This window comes from Trichechus manatus, unplaced genomic scaffold (genome assembly GCF_000243295.1).
Source record: "Trichechus manatus latirostris isolate Lorelei unplaced genomic scaffold, TriManLat1.0 scaffold00090, whole genome shotgun sequence".
NCBI classification, from domain to species: domain Eukaryota; kingdom Metazoa; phylum Chordata; class Mammalia; order Sirenia; family Trichechidae; genus Trichechus; species Trichechus manatus.
The window spans coordinates 10,745,501-10,764,518 of NW_004444026.1; positions in this window are offsets into that span (position 1 = coordinate 10,745,501).

The following is a 19,018-nucleotide window of genomic DNA, read 5'->3' on the forward strand; positions in this document are numbered from 1 at the left end:
CAGGGAGATATGCTACTTTTAGGGCTTTGTTAAAAACTCCATCCCCAGAGCACAGTCAATATTTTGCCTAAAATTAAAGCACACTAGGAAATCTCTATTCTCAGAGTGTGATGGTTATTTAACTTGACTCAGATCAGCTTAATGTACTCACGTGTGTGTGTGTGTGTGTGTGTGTGTGTGTGTGTAGGTGGAAGCCTACCCCAGGGCATTACAGAAACAATAGCAAGCTGCTGGCAACACCTCAGCTGCCAAAAGCTGTAATTTCAGTTGGCCAAACGAGAGCCTGGCTGGTAATTTAAAAGAAAATCCTGGAGAACTAAACAACTATAGGGAACTTTAAAAAAAACTTTGACATGTTCTTGGGGATCTAAAAAGGTCCTCATGCACAAAGCTGCTCAAACATTGAAGAAAGATCTGGGAAAGGAGAAGGCAGCATTCACTCATCCCTGGCTGACCTGGGGCCCTGTGAAAGCAGGAGGTAAAAGCTAGATTGCCTTGAAAACTGCCTGAAATTTGAAGGCTTTCCTTCTCACACAAATTCAGGGGCAAAGGGTGAAATATTTAGTAGCAAAGCATTTAAGGAATTATGACCAGTCATTGCTGACCATTAAATTATGCTGACTCAAGTTTGACTCTCAGGAAGCCAGTCTTAAAAATAAACACGGGAACTTTTTAGGAAAAGTTAGCAGAGAACTCAGAACTCACACACTGAAAGGGATGCAAAATCTATGGAATAATCTAGGGAAGTGGCTGAACAAATTAACAGTAACAAGAAAAACAAGAGCAGCAAAAATAACCAGCAACAATAACAAGCCGTGGCGGGGGTGGGGGGTTTGAAAGAATATGATACCAGAGTTGTTCCAATATATTATTTAAAAAGTCCAGTTCTCAACAAAAAATTACAAGTCATATAAAGAAACGTAAAAGTATGCCACATACATTGGAATAAAAGCAATCAATAGAAAATGTTCCTCAAAAAGCCCAGGTGTTGTTATTACAAGACATAAGACTTTAAATCAGCTATTTAAAATATGCTCATAGAACTATAGAAACCAATATCTCAATAATTAAAGGAAATTATGACAACAATGTCTCACCAAATAGATATCATAAAAGAGATCATTATTATAAAAAAGAACCAAAAAGAAATTCGAGAGTTGAAAAGTACAATAACTGAAATGAAGAATTTGCTATAGAATCAATGATCTTCTAGCTGGCAGAAGAAAGAGGCAGTGAACTTGAAGATAGATCAATAGAAATTATCTAGTTTGAGGAGCCAAAAGAAAAATGAATGAAGAAAATAAAAAGAGCCTCTAAGACTTGTGGGACAGTATTAACATGCACACAATCGTAGTCCCAGAACATAAAGAGGAAAAGAAAAAAGAAAAAAATTTGAATACATAACAATAAAAAATTTCCCAAATTTGTGACAGCAGCAACTCAAAAGGTTAGAAAGTTACGAGAGAGTGAATTTATGTTAATGGGGAAGGAATAATTTGACAAAGGTGGTTGCACAATTTTAAGAATGTAATCAATGTCACTGAATTGTACATGTAGAAATTGTTGAATTGGTGTATGTTCTGCTGTGTATATTTTCCACAACAAAAATAAAATTATTTTAAAAATTCACGAATTTGATAAACCATTCAAGTAGGCAAAATTAAGTAGAATAAACTTAAACACCCACACATAGGTATATCACAGTCAAGTTGATGAAGGTGAAACACAAACAGAAAATAATGAAAACAGTAAGAGAAAAATGACTTATCGGGTACAAGGGCTCCTCAATGAGATTAACAGCAATTTTCTTATCAGAAATCATGGAGGCTAGAAAACTGTGAGGTAACATCTTCAAAATGTAGAAAGAAAGAGTTTCATTAAGAATTCTATATCCAGATAAGCTCTCCTTTAAAAATGAAAAATAAAACATTTTCAGACAAATAAAAACAGAATTTGTCACTAGTAGACCTGCCCTAGGAATTCCTTGAAGGTGCAAATGGTTAAGCACTTGTCTTAGTTATCTAGTGTTTTTGTAACAGAAATACCACAAGTGGATGGCTTTAACAAACAAATTTATTCTCTCACAGTTTAGGAAGCTAGAAGTCTGAAATCAGGGTGCCAGCTCTAGGGGCAGCATTCTTTCTGTGTTGGCTCTGAGGAAAGGTCCTTGTAATCAGTCTTCCACTGGTCTAGGAGCTTCTCAGCACAGGGACCCCAGGTACATAGGATGTACTCCATTCCTGGCTCTTCTTTCTTGGTGGTAATAAGGTCCCTGTCTCTGTGCTTGCTTCTCTCTGCTGTTATCTCTTATAGGGCAGTGAAGAGCGGTGACTTAAGATACATCCCACCCTGATCCTATCTCGTTAACATAACAAACATAACTTAATCCTCATTAACATGACCTAAACCTGCCTTATTAACATAATGGACAACAAACTCCCAAATAGGACCATAACCACAGGCGTAGAGGCTTGGATTTACAACACATCACAAGATGGAGTATAATCAGATCATAAAATGGAGGGCAACCACACAATACTAGGAATCATGGTCTAGCCAAGTTGACACATATTTTTGGAGGACAAAATTCAATCCATGATAACACTCAACAACTAAAGTTGGTAGTTCAAATGCATCCAGAAGTTCCTCAGAAGAAAGGCCTGGCAATTTGTTTACAAAGTTTACAGCTCTGAAAACTCTATGGAGTACAGTTCTACTCTAAAATATATGGGGTTGCCATGAGTCAGATATGACTTTACAGCAACTGGTTGGTGTTTTGAGACCTGCCCTACAAAAAATACTAAAGAGAGTCGTACTGAAATGAAGGGACTCTAAAGGGTAATGAAAATCCATGTGAAGATATAAAGAGCACCAGTAAAGGTAACTAATAGGTGTTATGAAAGACAGTATGAATGTATTTTTGTTTATAACTCTTATCTATTTTAAAAGACAAATGAATAAAGTAATATAAAAGTGTGTGTAATAAGCTTATGAATGTATAAAGATGTAATTTTTATGACAAGAGAAGCACAAAAGAGGAGGAAGAAAATGAAGCTATATAACAGCAAAGTTTTTGTATACAGGTCAAATTAAGTTGGAATCAATTTGATCTGATTATTTTAAGTTAAAATGTTAATTTTATTTAGTAAGGAAACCACTAATAAAATTACTAAAAAAAAGTATATAGTAAAATAAATGACAAGGGAATTAAAATGGTACATTATTGTTGTTAGGTGCCATTGAGTTGGTTCTGACTCATAGCAACCCTGTGTATAACAGAACAAAACACTGCCTAGTCCTGTACCATCCTCACAATCATTGCTGTGTTTGAGCCCATTGTTGCAGCCACTGTCAGTCCATCTCATTGAAGGTCTTTCTCTTTTTCATTGACCCTCTACTTTACCAAACATGATGTCCTTCTCCAGGTACTGGTTCCTCCTGATAACATGTCCTAAGTACATGAGACGAAGTCTCGCCATCTTCGCTTCTAAGGAGCGTTCTGGCTGTACTTTTTCCAAGACAGATTTGTTCGTTCTTCTGGAAGTCCATGTTATATTCAGTATTCTTCACCAACACTATAATTTAAATGCATCAGTTTTTCTTTGGTCTTCCTTATTCATTGTGCAGTGATTGAAAATATCATGGCTTCTATCAGGCACACCTTAGTCCTCAAAGTGAGATCTTTGCTTTTTAATACTTCAAAGAGGTCTTTTGCAGCAGATTTGCCCAGTGCAATATGTCTTTTGATTTCTTGACTGCTACTTCCATGGGTGTTGTCTGTGGATCCAAGTAAAATGAAATTCTCGACATCTTATATCTTTTCTCCATTTATCGTAATGTTGCTTATTGGTCCAGTTGTGAGGATATTTGTTTTCTTTTATGTTGAGGTGTAATCCATACTGTCTTCATACTGTCTTGAATTTACGTAGGAGTAATAGATGGTCTGTTCTTCAGTCAGCCCCTGGCCTTGTTCTGACTGATGATATCAAGCTTCTCCATCTTCTCTTTACACAAGTGTACTCAATTTGATTCCTCTGTATTCCATCCAGCAAGATCCATGTGTATAGTCACCATTTATGTTATTGAAAAAAGATATTTATAATGAATAAATCATTGGTCTTGCAAAATTCTTTAATGTGATCTCCTACATTATTTCTATCACCAAGGCCTTATTTTCCAACTACTGATCCTTCTTCCTTGTTTCCAACTTTTGCATTCCAATCACCAGTAATTATCAATGCATCTTGATTGCATGTTTGATCAATTTCAGACTGCAGAAGTTAGTAAAAATCCTCGATTCCTTCATTTTTTGCATTGGCAATTGGTGCGTAAATTTGAATAATAGTCATATTAACTGGTGTAGGTGTATGGATATTAGGCTACCACTGACAGCATTGTACTTCAGGATAGATCTTGAAATATTCTTTTTGCCAATGATCGCAATGCTGTTCCTTTTCATTTTGTCATTCCCAGCAGAGTAAAACATACAATTTTCTGATTCAAAGTGGCCAATACCAGTCTGTTTCAGCTCACTAATGCCTAGGATATCAATCTTCAAGCATCCATTTCATTTTTGAAGACTTCTAATTTTCCTTGATTCATACTTCATATATTTCATGTTCCAGTTATTAATGGTTGTTTGCAGCTGGTTTTTCTTATTTTTAGTCATGCCCCATCAGCAAATGAAGGTCCCCAAAACTTTATCCATGTCATTAAGGTGGACTCTACTTTTAGCAACCGGCTCTTCTCTAGTTGTGTTTTGAGTGCCTTTCAACCTTAGGGTTCATCTTCCAGCACTGTTGAGATGCTCTCCATTAGGTTTTCACTGGCCAGTTCTCTTCAGAAGTAGATTGCCAGGTCCTTCCTCCTAGTCTGTCTTAATCTGGACACTCTGCTGAGGCCTGTTGCCATGAGTGACACTGCTGGTATTTGAAGTACCAGTGGCATAGCTTCCAGTATCACAGCAACACGCAAGCCACCACAGTATGACAAACTGACAGACAAGTGATGGAAAATGTACAAGCATTTCGGTACATTAGAAAATGTCTATTTAGCACAAAAGACACAAATTGAGGAATAGAAGAAGAGAAAAGGAACAACAACAACACAAAACACAATACATACAAGAAAACAAATAGCAAAATGGGAGACACAAATATTACTGTATCAGTAACAACAATAAATGTGAATAGATTAAACATATCAATCACAGGGCAGGAATTGGCAGAATGGATTAAAAACAAAAGATTCAACTATATGCTGTCTACAAGAAACACTCTAGATTCAAAGACACAAATAGGTTGTATGTTAAATAATGAACTAAATAAATCATGCAAACACTAACCAAAAGAAAACTAGAGTGGATATACTAATATCAGACAAAATAAACTTTAAGACAAAAATCGTTACTAGAGACAAAGAAGGACATTTTATAATGATAATATTGCCAGTCCATCAGGAAGATGTAATGATTATTAGAATATGAACCTAACAAGAGACTCAGGAAGCAAACACATGGAGCAAAAACTGATAAAATTGAAGGGAGACATACAAAACTTAACAATAATATTTTGAAACTTCAACTCTGCTTTCAGTAATGAATAGAGCAACTAGGCAGAAGATTAACATGGAAATAAGACTTGAATAGCATTATAAACCAACTAGATCTGACAGATAACTATAGAACACTCCACCCTACAGCAGCAGAATACACATTACTCTCAAGTGCACATGGAACACTCTCCAGGATAGACCATATACTAGTCCATACGACAAGCCCAAATATATTTAAAGGTTTTGAAATCATACAAAGTATGTTCTGTGACCATGATAAATTTAAATTAGAAATTAATAACAAGAAAGTTTGGGAAATTTACAAATATATGGGAATTAAATCACACTTTTCTAAATAACCAATGGATCAAAAAAGAAATCACAAAGAATATTAGAAATTACTTCAAGACAAATGAAAACAAAACCACAAATTACTAAAGTGAGGTGTAGTTAAAGCAGTGATTACAGAGAAATTTATAGCTGTAAATGACTATATTTAAAAAAAATAAATATCTCAAATCAATAGCCTAACCATCCACTAGAAAAACAATAGCAAAGTAATGTAAAGCAAGCAGAATTAAGGAAATAAAAGGAAAAGTCTGAAAAGTCTGGCCCAAGATGGTGCTTAGTCACACACACCATGCCATCCCCTTCCAGCAAAGAACTGAGAAACCAAGTGAAACAGATACAGATGACAAATGGAAGGATGATTGAACACAGCAGGAAGGAAAAACTGAATGAAAACAGTGAACGAGGAGACTTACAGACTGTAGGTGCCCTACCAGCTGGCCCAGTGCAGCATGACCATCTTGAGACAAAGCAAGCAGCATCCTAGGTGAGGAGCACAGGGAGGCAACTTCACTGAATCCCCAGTAGAAACCAGAGATACTGTGTAGACAAACCTGGAGCAAAGCAAGGTAAGCAGAACATGAACTGGGTCTAAGAGGGGAAAGTGCAAGAAGATGAGCAAGAGCCCTAGGGATCCAGGAGACCATAGAGCAGGGAGGGAGCCAGAAAATAGGGACACAGCTACTCACTAGCAGCAGTCCCTGATCATTTGAGTGGGTGGCACTGGTGGAGTGGATGATCTTTGGAGTGGTGGCTAGAGATCCCCCACCAGACCAGACTCTGATTAGCCCCTGTCCTCACATTTGGCTGAGGCCTGGTCCTGATTGCCAGCTGCACTCTGTGGGGAATGCCCTGGTGCCCGTGCCAGAGACTGTGGGAACACCCTCCCCTCCTCTTCCCCCTCCACTCTTCAGGTGACCAGTGGTGTGCTCCCCTTCCCCACTGCCTGGTGATCTGTGGCACTCACTTCTGCACCATCAGACCTGCAACTGAAGGCTTGCGCCCACTTCACCCATCCCTATGCCACCCCACTTAAATATGACGACCTGTGGCGCATGCTCCTGTGCCATCAGACCTGCAATCGGAGGCCTGTGCCTGGTTCAGTACACCCACGCCACCTTACCCACCTGGCAATCAGCAGCATGTGCTACTACCACCAGACCAGTGACTGGAAGGGTGATACCCCCTTCCTTGCCCCCATTGCCCTGCCCACCTGGTGACTGGTGGTACAAGTTCCCATGCCACCCACCCGGTGAAAGGTGACTTGTGCACCGTCGCCCAGACCACCCAGCAATCGGCAGTGCGCACACACAGTGCCTGTCTTAGGTTCTCTAGAGAAGCAAAACCAGTAAAATGTATAAATATATATATAGAGAGATTTATATCAAGGAAACAGCTCACGCGATTGTAGAGGCTAGAACGTCCCAAGACCATGGATCAGGGTAGAGGCCTCTCCCAAGTCACGCAGCCGCAGAAGCTGGCAAGCCCAAGATCAGCAGGTTGGAGAGCAGAGCTCCCGCTCACAGGCTGTGCAGATCGATGAATCCCAGGTTCAGCAGGTAAACTGACAGCTCATGTCCCAAGAACCGGAGATGAAACAACAGGAGGCAGCCACAGGATCCAGCAAGAGCAAAGAGCCAGAACATCTGCTTATATTCAGATGTGGGCCACACCCCCAAGGAGACTCCCTTTCATCTGACTGGATACTCACAGTATATTCAATCATGGGAGTGATTACATTAAAACACTGAGAATCATGGCTCAGCCAAGTTGACACACAATCCCAACCATCATAGTCCACCCCTTGTCAAATTGACACATGTACACATCTCCTTAAACCATATGTAATCTCTGAATAAAGACAATTAGAAAGTCATACTTGCACTAACATGATACAAATAACACGTGTACAGTCGAACACGCACTAGCCACGTTTATGGCTTATATTTTATAAGTGAAGGAAACAAAAATATTTGATGGGCACATACAAAGCAGAAATACTCCTAACAATTACAGTCCCTGTTTCTGCAACTTGTCACATGGCCGTAACTGGTATTTAGAGCTACCTTCTTCCACCACCCTTTCCATATTCCCTTTGCCCTCAGCAAGCACCTTGGCTGGTCGTGGTTTTTTGCCTGGTGGGGTGACCCAAACCTTCATTCCTGAAGGGTCTGGGTCATTAGTAGTCATGTCAGAATTAGGTTGCTGTAGTTTTCCATTGACTTTAATCACAGGGCATGGTAGTACTAAGAGACACCCTAAGGAATCTGCTGCATGCCAGACATACTCTTTTTTACCTCCATTATGTAATATCAATCCGATTTCCTCTTGGTAATCAGAATCAATCACACTAGCCAGTATGGTAACTCCCTTCTATGCCTGCTGATAAAGAGGCTTAAGGAACCTAAAGTGGCCAGGTGGCATTCTTAACTTTCAGTTCAATGGAATCAGTGATGTGGCTCCAGGTGGGAGCATTTCTGCCTTTGGAACTAAGACCTCTAGGCCTGCAGAACATAAGGTCGAGGGGACAGGAAGCAAAAATTTTGCAAGTGGATCACTAGGGGTAATAGTGAGTGGTGCCACTCCTATTTCCACCCCTTGATTCCTAGACCCGTGGATCCTGGCTATGGGAGAAACTGCACCATATATTGGATGCTGGTTTAAAGCATATACATCCTCCTGGAGAACATTGCCCCAACCCTGCAAGGTATTGCCACCTAGCTGGCACTGTAATTGTGTCTTTAGAAGGCCATCCCATCATTTTATCAAGCCAGCTGCTTCAGGATGATGGGGAACATGGTAAGACCAGTGAATTCCATGAGCATGGCCCACTGCTGCACTTCATTTGCTGTGAAGTGAGTCCCTTAATCTGAGGCAATGCTGTGTGGGATACCATGATGGTGGATAAGGCATTCTGTAAGTCCACGGATGGTAGTTTTGGCAGAAGCATTGTGTGCAGGGAAGGCAAATCCATATCCAGAGTGTCTATTCCAGTAAGGATAAAACGCTGCCCTTTCCATGATGGAAGTGGTCCAATGTAATCAACTTGCCACCAGGTTGCTGGCTGATCACCTCGAAGGATGGTGCCATATCAGGGACTCAGTGTTGGTCTCTGCTGCTGGCAGATCAGGCACTCAGCAGAGGCTGTGGCCAAGTCGGCCTTGGTGAGTGGAAGTCCATGCTGCTGGGCCCATGCATAACCTCCATCCCTGCCACCATGGCCACTTTGTTCATGAGCCCATTGAGCAATGGCAGGAGTAGCTGGTGAAAGAGGATGACTGGTTTCCACAGAATGCGTCATCATATCCACTTGATTGTTAAAATCATCCTCTGCTGAGGTCACCCTTTGGTGAACAGTCACATGAGACACAAATATCTGCACTTCTTTGGCCCATTCGGAGAGGTCTATCCACATACCTCTTCCTCATAAATCCTTATCTCCAATTTTCCAATCATGTTCCTTCCAAGTCCCTGACCATCCAGCCAAACCATTGGCCACAGCCCATATGTATATAATCACATATCTGGCCATTTCTCCTTCTAAGCAAAGTGAACAACCAGGTGCACTGCTCGAAGTTTTGCCCATTGAAAGGATTTGCCTTCACCACTGTCCTTCAGGGAGGTCCCAGAAAGGGGCTGTAGTGCTGCCACAGTCCACTTTCGAGTGGCACCTGCATATCGTGCAGAACCATCTGTAAACCAGGCACGAGTTTTCTCTTCCTCAGTCACCTGATCATAAGGAACTCCCCATGAGGCCATAGGTGCAGACTGGGAGATGGAAGGTAATGTGACAGGAGTGGAGACCTAGACATTTTGGCCACTTCCTCATGCATCTTACTTGTGCCTTTGGGTCCTGCTTGGGCCCGATCTCGAATATACCACTTTCATTTAATGATAGAGTGCTGCTGTGCACGTCCAACTTTATGGTTCTGTGGGTCAGACAACACCCAGTTCATGATGGACAGATCAGGCCTCATGGTGACTTGGTGTCCGATGGTTAAGCTTTCAGTCTCTACTAAGGCCCAGTAACAAGCCAAAAGTTGTTTCTCAAAAGGAGAGTAATTATCTGCAGAGGATGGCAGAGCTTTGCTCCAAAATCCTAAGGGTCTGTGCTGTGATTCACCAATAAGGTCCTGCCAAAGATTCCAAACAGCATCTCTATCTGCCACTGACACTTCAAACACCATTGGATCAGCTGGATCATATGGTCCAAGTGGCAGAGCGGCTTGCACAGCAGCCTGAACCTATTGCAGAGCCTTCTCTTGTTCTGGTCCCCACTCAAAACTAGCAGCTTTTTGAGTCAGTAGATAAATAGGCTGGAGTAGCACACCCAGATGAGGAATATGTTGTCTCCAAAATCCAAAGAGGCCCACTAGGCGTTGTGCCTCCTTTTTAGTTGTGGGAGCAGCAAGATGCGATAACTTACCCTTCACTTTAGAAGGAATGTCTCTACATGCCCCACACCACTGGACCCCTAGAAATTTCACTGAAGTGGAAGGTGCCTGAATTTTTGTGGGATTAATCTCCCACCCTCTAGCATGCAAATTTTTTACCAATAAGTCCAGAGTCATTGACACTTCTTCCTTACTAGGTCCAATCAGCATAATGTCATCAATGTAATGGACCAGTGTGAAGTTTTGTGGAAGGGAAAGGCAATCAAGGTCCCTGCTGACTAAATTATGACATAGGGCTGGAGAGTTAATGTAGCCCTGAGGTAGGCAAGTGGAGGTGTATTGTTGGCATTGCCAGATGAAGGCAAACTGCTTCTGGTGGTCCTTTGAAACAGGTATGGAGAAAAAGGCATTAGCCAGATCAATAGCTGCATATCAGGTACCAGGAGATGTATTAATTTGCTCAAGCAGTGAAACTACATCTGGAACAGCAGCTGCAATTGCAGTCACCACCTGGTTAAGTTTTTGATAATCTACTGTCATTCTCCAAGATCCATCTGTTTTTTGCACAGGCCAAATAGGCGAGTTGAATGGGAATGTGGTGGGAATCACCACCCTTGCATCCTTCAATGGTGGCAGTAATCTCTGCAATCCCTCCAGGAATGCAGTATTGCTTTTGGCTTACTATTTTCCTAGGTAGGGGCAGTTCTAATGGTTTCCACTTGGCTTTTCCTGCCATAATAGCCCTTACTCTATTTGTCAGGGATCCAATGTGGGGGTTCTGCCAGTTGCTGAGTGTATGTATTCCAATTATGCATTCTGGAACTACAGGATGGGTTCGGGGACCCACTGGACCTACTGTGAGACAGACATGAGCAAAGACTCCATTAATAACCTGACCTCCATATGCCCCCACGCTGGTGGGCCACAGTGACGTTTTGGGTCTCCTGGAATTAGTGTCAGTTCAGAGCCAGTACCCAGTAATCCCTGAAAAGTCTATTTCCTTTTTCCCAATGAACAGTCACTCTTGTAAAAGGCTCTAGATCCCTTTGGGGGAAGTGGGAGAAAGATTAAACGTAAAAAATCTTTGGCAGTGTATTGGAGTCCTTCCTCAAGGGGACCCGGCCTCCTCTTCATTCAAGGGGTTGTGGGTCTTTAAACTCGCTCAAATCTGGAAATTGATTGGGGATCATGACTCTATTCTGTCGATTCGAGTGAGATTGCTGTTCACCTGACCTAGAATTCATCCGTTTGTATAGATCAAGTAAATATTTAGTAGATTTCCTATCTATTTCACTCCTAGGGACACTATGACTAAGTAGCCAACGCCATAAGTCCATACGCGTCAGACTATTCTGATTACTGCTTTGACTCCTTTGTCCATTACTGTAACGATGCCCACCTTGTCTTTATTGATTGAATGCAGCCACTTGGCCCCTGCTACTACGGGGTCCAATCAGCCCCATTGTAGTTAGGTGTCTTAATTCAGTTAGGGCAGTTCCCACTGCCAAATCTGACTTACATAAAATAGCAATCACAGCAGTCTTCAAGGATACTGGAGCTCCCTTCACAAATTTGTTCCTCACAGTTGTGGTAAAAGGTGTGTCCTCTGGACACTCCCTGTGTGGGTCTGTGGGCCTAACTTGATAAATCCACTCTAGCTTGCCAATTTCCTTAAGCCTTTGGATACCTTCTTCTACAGTATACAAAGGCAGGTCTGGTGCTTCAACTAGATTTAGTCTAAGCCACCATGTATTCCATGCTTCAGCAACTCAACCAAATAAACTATTAGATCCTTTCCTAACTCTTTGAGTTAAAATGCTGAATGAAGGATCTGTGCTTAGTGAATCCATATCAATAAACTCAGACTGATCCATCTTTATGTTCCTTGAACCATTATCCCACACCCTTAATAGCCATTCCCACACATATTCCCCAGGTTTCTGTTTGTACATATTAGAAAAGTCAAGTAGTTCTTTTGGAGTGTACCGTACCTCCTCTTGGTCACAATTTGTACTTCACCTTTTGGGGCTCGCTGGGACTTAAGCTTAGTTATAGGTCTTGAAGCAGAATCGGTAGTGTGGAATTGTTTTGAGAACATTCAGCATTATCTTGTAAAGCATCTGCCTCAGGTGATGCTCCAGGCAATGACTTAGGCAAGGGCTCTTTAAAGACAGCTGGGCTAGGGCTAGTCTCCTTAGACGGGAGTGGAGGGGGTAATGGTTTTTCTGGGCAGGGTGGTTTAGCAGACAAACATGAAGTAATCTCTTCAGATGGGACTGGTTATGCTGGCAGGAGTGATTCAATGGAATTTACAGGCTCAGTGTCCCCAGCTTCCTGATTATCTGCCCATATGTCCCCATCCCAAGTTTCAGGATCCCATCTCTTCCCAATCAATACCCCTACCTTCACTTCAGACACCTCTCTAGGTTCGCAATTGAGCTAGCATTGTAATTCAGCCACTCTTACAGTAAGACTCTGGGTTTGGTTTTTCAGCAATTTTGGCTCTGTTACTACAAGAAATAAGGCTTTCTTTCAAAGCACAAGTGGAAGCCTTGAGGTCATGTATGCGGCACTTGAGCCTTGACTCTGAAGCCCTGAGCACATCTCTTTCCTTCATCAGTTTGTCTAGCGAAAGTAGGACAAACCAACCAGCTTCCTTATACTTCTCATTCTGACAAAGCTGTAGAAAGATATCACACATGTGTTCACCCTGAGCCTCACCTTTCACCAATACCTGATCTACCGGTGGTGATATTTTGTGTATTTGTATCGCCACCTCGTTCCATGGACTAGCAGTGACCTCTTTACTGCTGGAAGCAGAGTCATCAACATCTTTAAGACTAACCAGACTTGAGAACCAATTTAGAAAACTCATCCTTACAATTTTGTTTCTCTAGAACCACTCCTGGTACCAAATGTCTTAAGCTGGCTTCTCTAGAGAAGCAAAACAAGTAAAGTTTATAAATATATATATAGAGAGATTTATATCAAGGAAACAGCTCATGCGATTGTAGAGACTAGAACGTCCCAAGTCTGTGTATCAGGGTAGAGGCCTCTTCCAAGTCATGCAGCCATAGAAGCTGGCAAGCCCAAGATCGGCAAGTTGGAGAGCAGGGCTCCTGGTCACAGTCTGTGCAGATCGACCAATCACAGGTTCGGCAGATAAGCTGACAGCTCATGCCCCAAGAACTGAAGATGAAATGACAGGAGGCAGCCACAGGATCCAGCGAGCACAAAAAGCCAGAACGTCTGCTTATATTCAGATGCGGGCCACACCCCCAAGGAGACTCCCGTTCATCTGATTGGCTACTCACAGTATATTCAATCATGGGAGTGGTTACATTAAAACACGGAGAATCATGACCCAGCCAAGTTGACACACAATCCCAACCATCACAGTGCCCAACCCACGGACCAGTGAGAATACTCCTTGCACCCATGCCCCAGTGACCAGCCAGCTAGACACATCACCTCATCGACAACATCAGTCATGTCCTGACAGGTGCCATCTGCACCTCCACTAAACGATGAGCAGGAGCTCCTATTGCCCTCATCCAACGTCTTCCCAACTGCAATGTCACACATCCAACACCCAAACAGTTCCTGCAGGCCATCTGCACTTGCACTGAAACTCCTTGATACCCCACCACCTACTGAGATGCCAAGTTTTGCATGCACAGCAGGTCTACCATGTTCATTTGGGTAGCACTCCCTGACAGCAGATATGGAGACATTCTTCCCTGACCTCCAGAGAATGCACTGACTGCTAGCACCAACCCTGAAAGACCCCACAGTCCCACGATGGCTGTGGAGGGACCCTGGCAACCCAAAGCTTGTCACTCAACATCAGGGAAAGAATCTGCTCTCCCACCTCCACTCAGTCTGGTAAGGGAATACATATGAGCCTAACCATAGGGGAATCATATGTGGGTGTGACCCACCGTAGCCATCAATGAGAGGAAATCATGCCCAGCCACCAGACACCACCAAAGTCACACACAGTTCAGAATCATAAAACAAGAACAATTAAAATACTATAAAGGAAGAAAGACATTCTAAAGAGAAAGAGAAGAAACAAAGCTCCAGATACATCAAAACAAAACAAAAAAATCAGCAGAAAACAAACATACGTACTATCAATAAAGAAATGTATAAATAAAAAAATTAATACCTTAATGCCTCAGAGAAAACAGGCAATAACAAATCATATGAAAAAACAGGGTAAGATGGCTTAAATAAGTGAAAAAAATAAAAGGGCAGAAAACCTTCCTGAGGAAGAAATGATAATAGAACTACCTGATGAGGAATTCAAAAATATTTATATATAGTATCATAAAAGAGATCAAGGGAAACACAGAAAAATCCTAGAAGACTTCAGGAAAACATTTAAGAACAAAATGAAAAAATAAATAGACAATTAGAAGCCATACAAAAAACAAGTAGAAATCTGAAGATTAACAATAAAATAACAGAAATAGATAACTCAATGGAAGGGCATGGAAGTGGAATTGAATCAATGTCAGAAAGAATCAGCAAAATAGAGGACAAATCCCTTGATACTAATTTATCTGAGGAACAGAAAAAAGAAAGAAGATAAATGAAGAAAGCCTAAGAGTTATGTGGGACACTATCAAGAGGAATAATTTATGCATAACAGGCATTCCAGAAGAGGAGAAAAAAGTACAGAGAGAATTTTTGAAGATTTATTGGCAGAAAACTTCCTTAATATCATGAAAGATGAGAAGCTTTCCATCCAAGAAGCTCACTGAGCCCCATACAAGAAAGACCCCAAAAGAGAGTCACCAAGACATATCATAATCAAACTTTCCAAAACTAAAGACAAAGAAAGAATTCTGAGAGCGGCTCATGAAAAACAAAATATCACCTACAAAGGGGCACCAAAAAGACTAAGCACTGATTTCTTCTTGGCAGAAACCATACAGGCAAGAAGGTAATGGGATGATATGTATAAAATCCCAAAAGAAAATAATTGCCAACCAAGAATCATATATCAAGCAAAACTGTCTTTCAAATACTGTAGTGAAATTAGGACATTTCCTAGAAAAACAGAAATTAAGGGAATTTGGAAAAACCAGACCAGCCTTACAAGAAGTATTAAAGGGAGTCCTTCAGAACGAGAATCAATGACATCAGGCAACAATCCGAGATTAAGACACATGGCAGCATCATCCAGATACCAACTCAGATAAAGAATTCTCAAAACTAAAATAAAGCTGCAGAACTGAAAACGGGGAACCAGAGATGTCAATCTGAAAATGACAACTTCAAACCAAAAAGGGGGAACAAATGATGTAGTTATAGAACTTCCATAAGGAGAGGAAGTCAAGGTGATATCAAGACATGATGGACTGTTTTAAACTTAGGAGGATAAAGGTAAGTTTCAGAGTAACCACAAAGAAAATTAATAATCTATTCACCAAAATAAAGAAGAAAATAAAAAAGACTCAGTAAACACAAAATCAACAACAAAGGATACAAAAAGAAAATTCTTAAACAAACAGAACTCAGTACAGAGAATTAAGCAGAACAAGAAACTGTTAACACCACAAAAAAACATAACAAAATGGCAGCAGTAAATTAATAACTATTGATAATCACACTGAATGTAAGTGGTTTAAATGCACCAGTCAAGAGACACAGAGTGGTAGAATGAATAAAAAAAAAACATGACTTATCAATGTGTTGCCTACAAGAGACACACCTTAGACACAAAGACATAAATAGGTTAAAAATCAATGGATGGAAAAAAAATATATCAAGGGAACAGTGGCAATAATAATCTCTGATAAAATAGACTGTAAGTCAAAATCCATCATAAGAGACAAAGAAGGGCATTATATAATTAAAGGGTCAATCCATCAACAGGACATAATCATAATAAATATTTATGCACCCAGCGACAGAGTTCCAAAATACATAAAACAAACTCTAACAGAATTGAAAAGAGAAATAGACAATTCTACAATAATAGTAGGAGACTTTAACACACCACTTTTGATGAGGAACAGAACACCTAGAAAGGAACTCAAAAAAGATACAGAAAATGTAAATAATACAATTAACCAACTCGACCTCATAGAGATATACAGAACATGCCACCCAACAGCAGCAAAGTATACATTCTTCTTCAATGCACATGGATCATTCTCCAGGATAGACCATATTTTAGGCTATAAAGAAAGTCACAATAAGTTTAAAAACTTTGACACAATACGAAGCATCTTCTCTGATCATAATGCTATAAAACGAGAAATCAATAACAGAAAGAACAATGAAAAAATTAAGTACATGGAAACTGAATAACACCTTACTTAAAAGCTATTGGGTAATAGAATAAATTAAAAATTAAATTAAAAAATTCTTAGAGTCAAATGAGAATGAAAACACACATACCAAAACCTTTGGGACACAGCAAAAACAGTGCTGAGAGGAGAACTTATAACAGTGAACACACACGTCAAAAAAAGAAAGGTCCAAAATCAATAACTTAACCTTACAACTTGAAGAAATAGAAAAGGAGCATCGAAAGAAGTCCACAGTCACCAGAAGCAAGGAAATAAAGATCAGAATAGAAATAAATGAAATAGAAAATAAAAAAAAAACAAGACTAGAAGTTGGTTCATTGAGATGATCAATAAAATTGACAAACCACTGGCCAAACTGACAAAAGAAAAAAATGAAAAGATGCAAATAACCAAAATAACAAATGAGACGGGTGACATTAGAAAAGAACCAACTGAGATATAAAGAATCATAAGAGAAAATTATGAAAAACTGTACTCCAACAAATTTGAAAACCTAGAAGAAATGAACAAATTTCTAGAAATACATTACCAACTTAAACTAACATAAATAGAGAGAGAAAATTTGAACACATGCATAAGAAAAGAAAACAATGAAGATATCATTAAAAAAAACTCCTACCAAAACCAAAAACAACAACAAAAAGCCCTGGCCCAGACAACTTCACTGGAGAATTCTACAAAACATTCAGAGAAGAGTCGACATAAATTCTGTTCAAACTATTCCAGAACATAGAAAAGGAGGGAATACTCCCTATTTCATTCTATGTTACCAGCAGAACCCTGATACCAAAGCCAGGCAAAGACACCCCCCAAAAAAGAAAATTACAGACCAATATCCCTCATGAATATGGATACAAAAATTATCAACAAAACTCTAGCCAACAGAATTCAACAATATATCACCCATTCCTCAATATAATTAAAGGCATATATGCAAAACCAACAACGAACATTATTCTCAACTGAGAAAGATTGAGAGCATTTCCCTTGGGAATGGGAAAGAGACAAGGATGCCCTTTATCACCACTTTTATTCAGTATTGTACTGGAAGTCCTAGCTAGAGCAATAAGAAAGGGAAATAAAGGGTATCCAAATTCGAAATGAAGAAGTAAAACTATCTTTATTTGCAGATGACATGATCTGTTGCATAGAAAATCCCAGAGACTTCACAAGAAAGTTACTAGAACTAATAGACTGATTTAGTACAGTGGCAGGGTTCAAGATCAACACAGAAAAACTAGTTGGGTTCCTCTACACTAACAAAGAGGACTCTGAAAAGGAAATCAAGAAAACGATACCATTTACAATAGTCCCCAAAAGGATAAACTAGCTAAGAATAAACTTAACCAGGGATGTAAAAGATTTATACAGGAAAACTATAAAACAGTACTGCAAGAAACTAAAAGAGATCTACATAAATGGAAAAATATTCCAAGCTTACAGATTGAAAGCCTTAACATTGTGAAAATGTCAGTAATACCAAAAGCTATAATATGCCAAAAGATATAATGCAATCCCAATCCAAATCCCAACAACATTCTTTAATGAAATGGAAAAATGAATCTCAACTTCATATGGAAAGGAAGGAGGCCTCCAATAGCTAAAGTAATATTGAAACAGAGGAACAAATGAGGAGGCCTCATGCTCTCCAATCTCAAAATTTACTATACAGCCACGATAATCAAAACAGCCTGGTTCAATGACAGACACATAGACCAATGGAATAGAATTGAGAACACTGTACTGAATCCATCCATCTATGGGCAGTTGATTTTGACAAAAGGTCAAAGTCCATTCAATGGGGAAGAAACATACTCTTTAGTTAACAAATGGTGCTGGCAAAACAATATCCATATGCAGAAAAATGAATCAGGATCCATATCTCACACCATGCACAAAAACTAACTCAAAAGGGATCAAAGACCTACATGTTAAAGCTAAAACTATAAAGTTCCTGGAAGATAACATAGGGTCAAAACTAAGGGACCTAATTTTTGGCATAAACAGGCTATCAAACAACACTAAAAATTCACGAACAGCAGAAGATAAATTAGATAACTGGGACCTCCTAAAAATTAAATACTTATGCTCATCAAAAGACTTTACCAAGAGAGTAAAAAGAGAACCTATGGACTGGGAAAAATCTTTGGCAACATCACATCTGATAAGGGTCACATCTCTTAAGTATGTAAAAAACTTCAACAACTCAACAACAAAATGACAAATAATGCAATCAAAAAATGGGCCAATGTTAAACTGTCCCTGGTTGTGGATGATATGATACTGTACATAGAAAACCCTAAAGACTCCATGAGAAAACTACTGGAACTAATAGAAAGATTCAGCAGAGTAGCAGGATACAAGATAAGCATACAAAAATCTGTTGGATTCCTATAC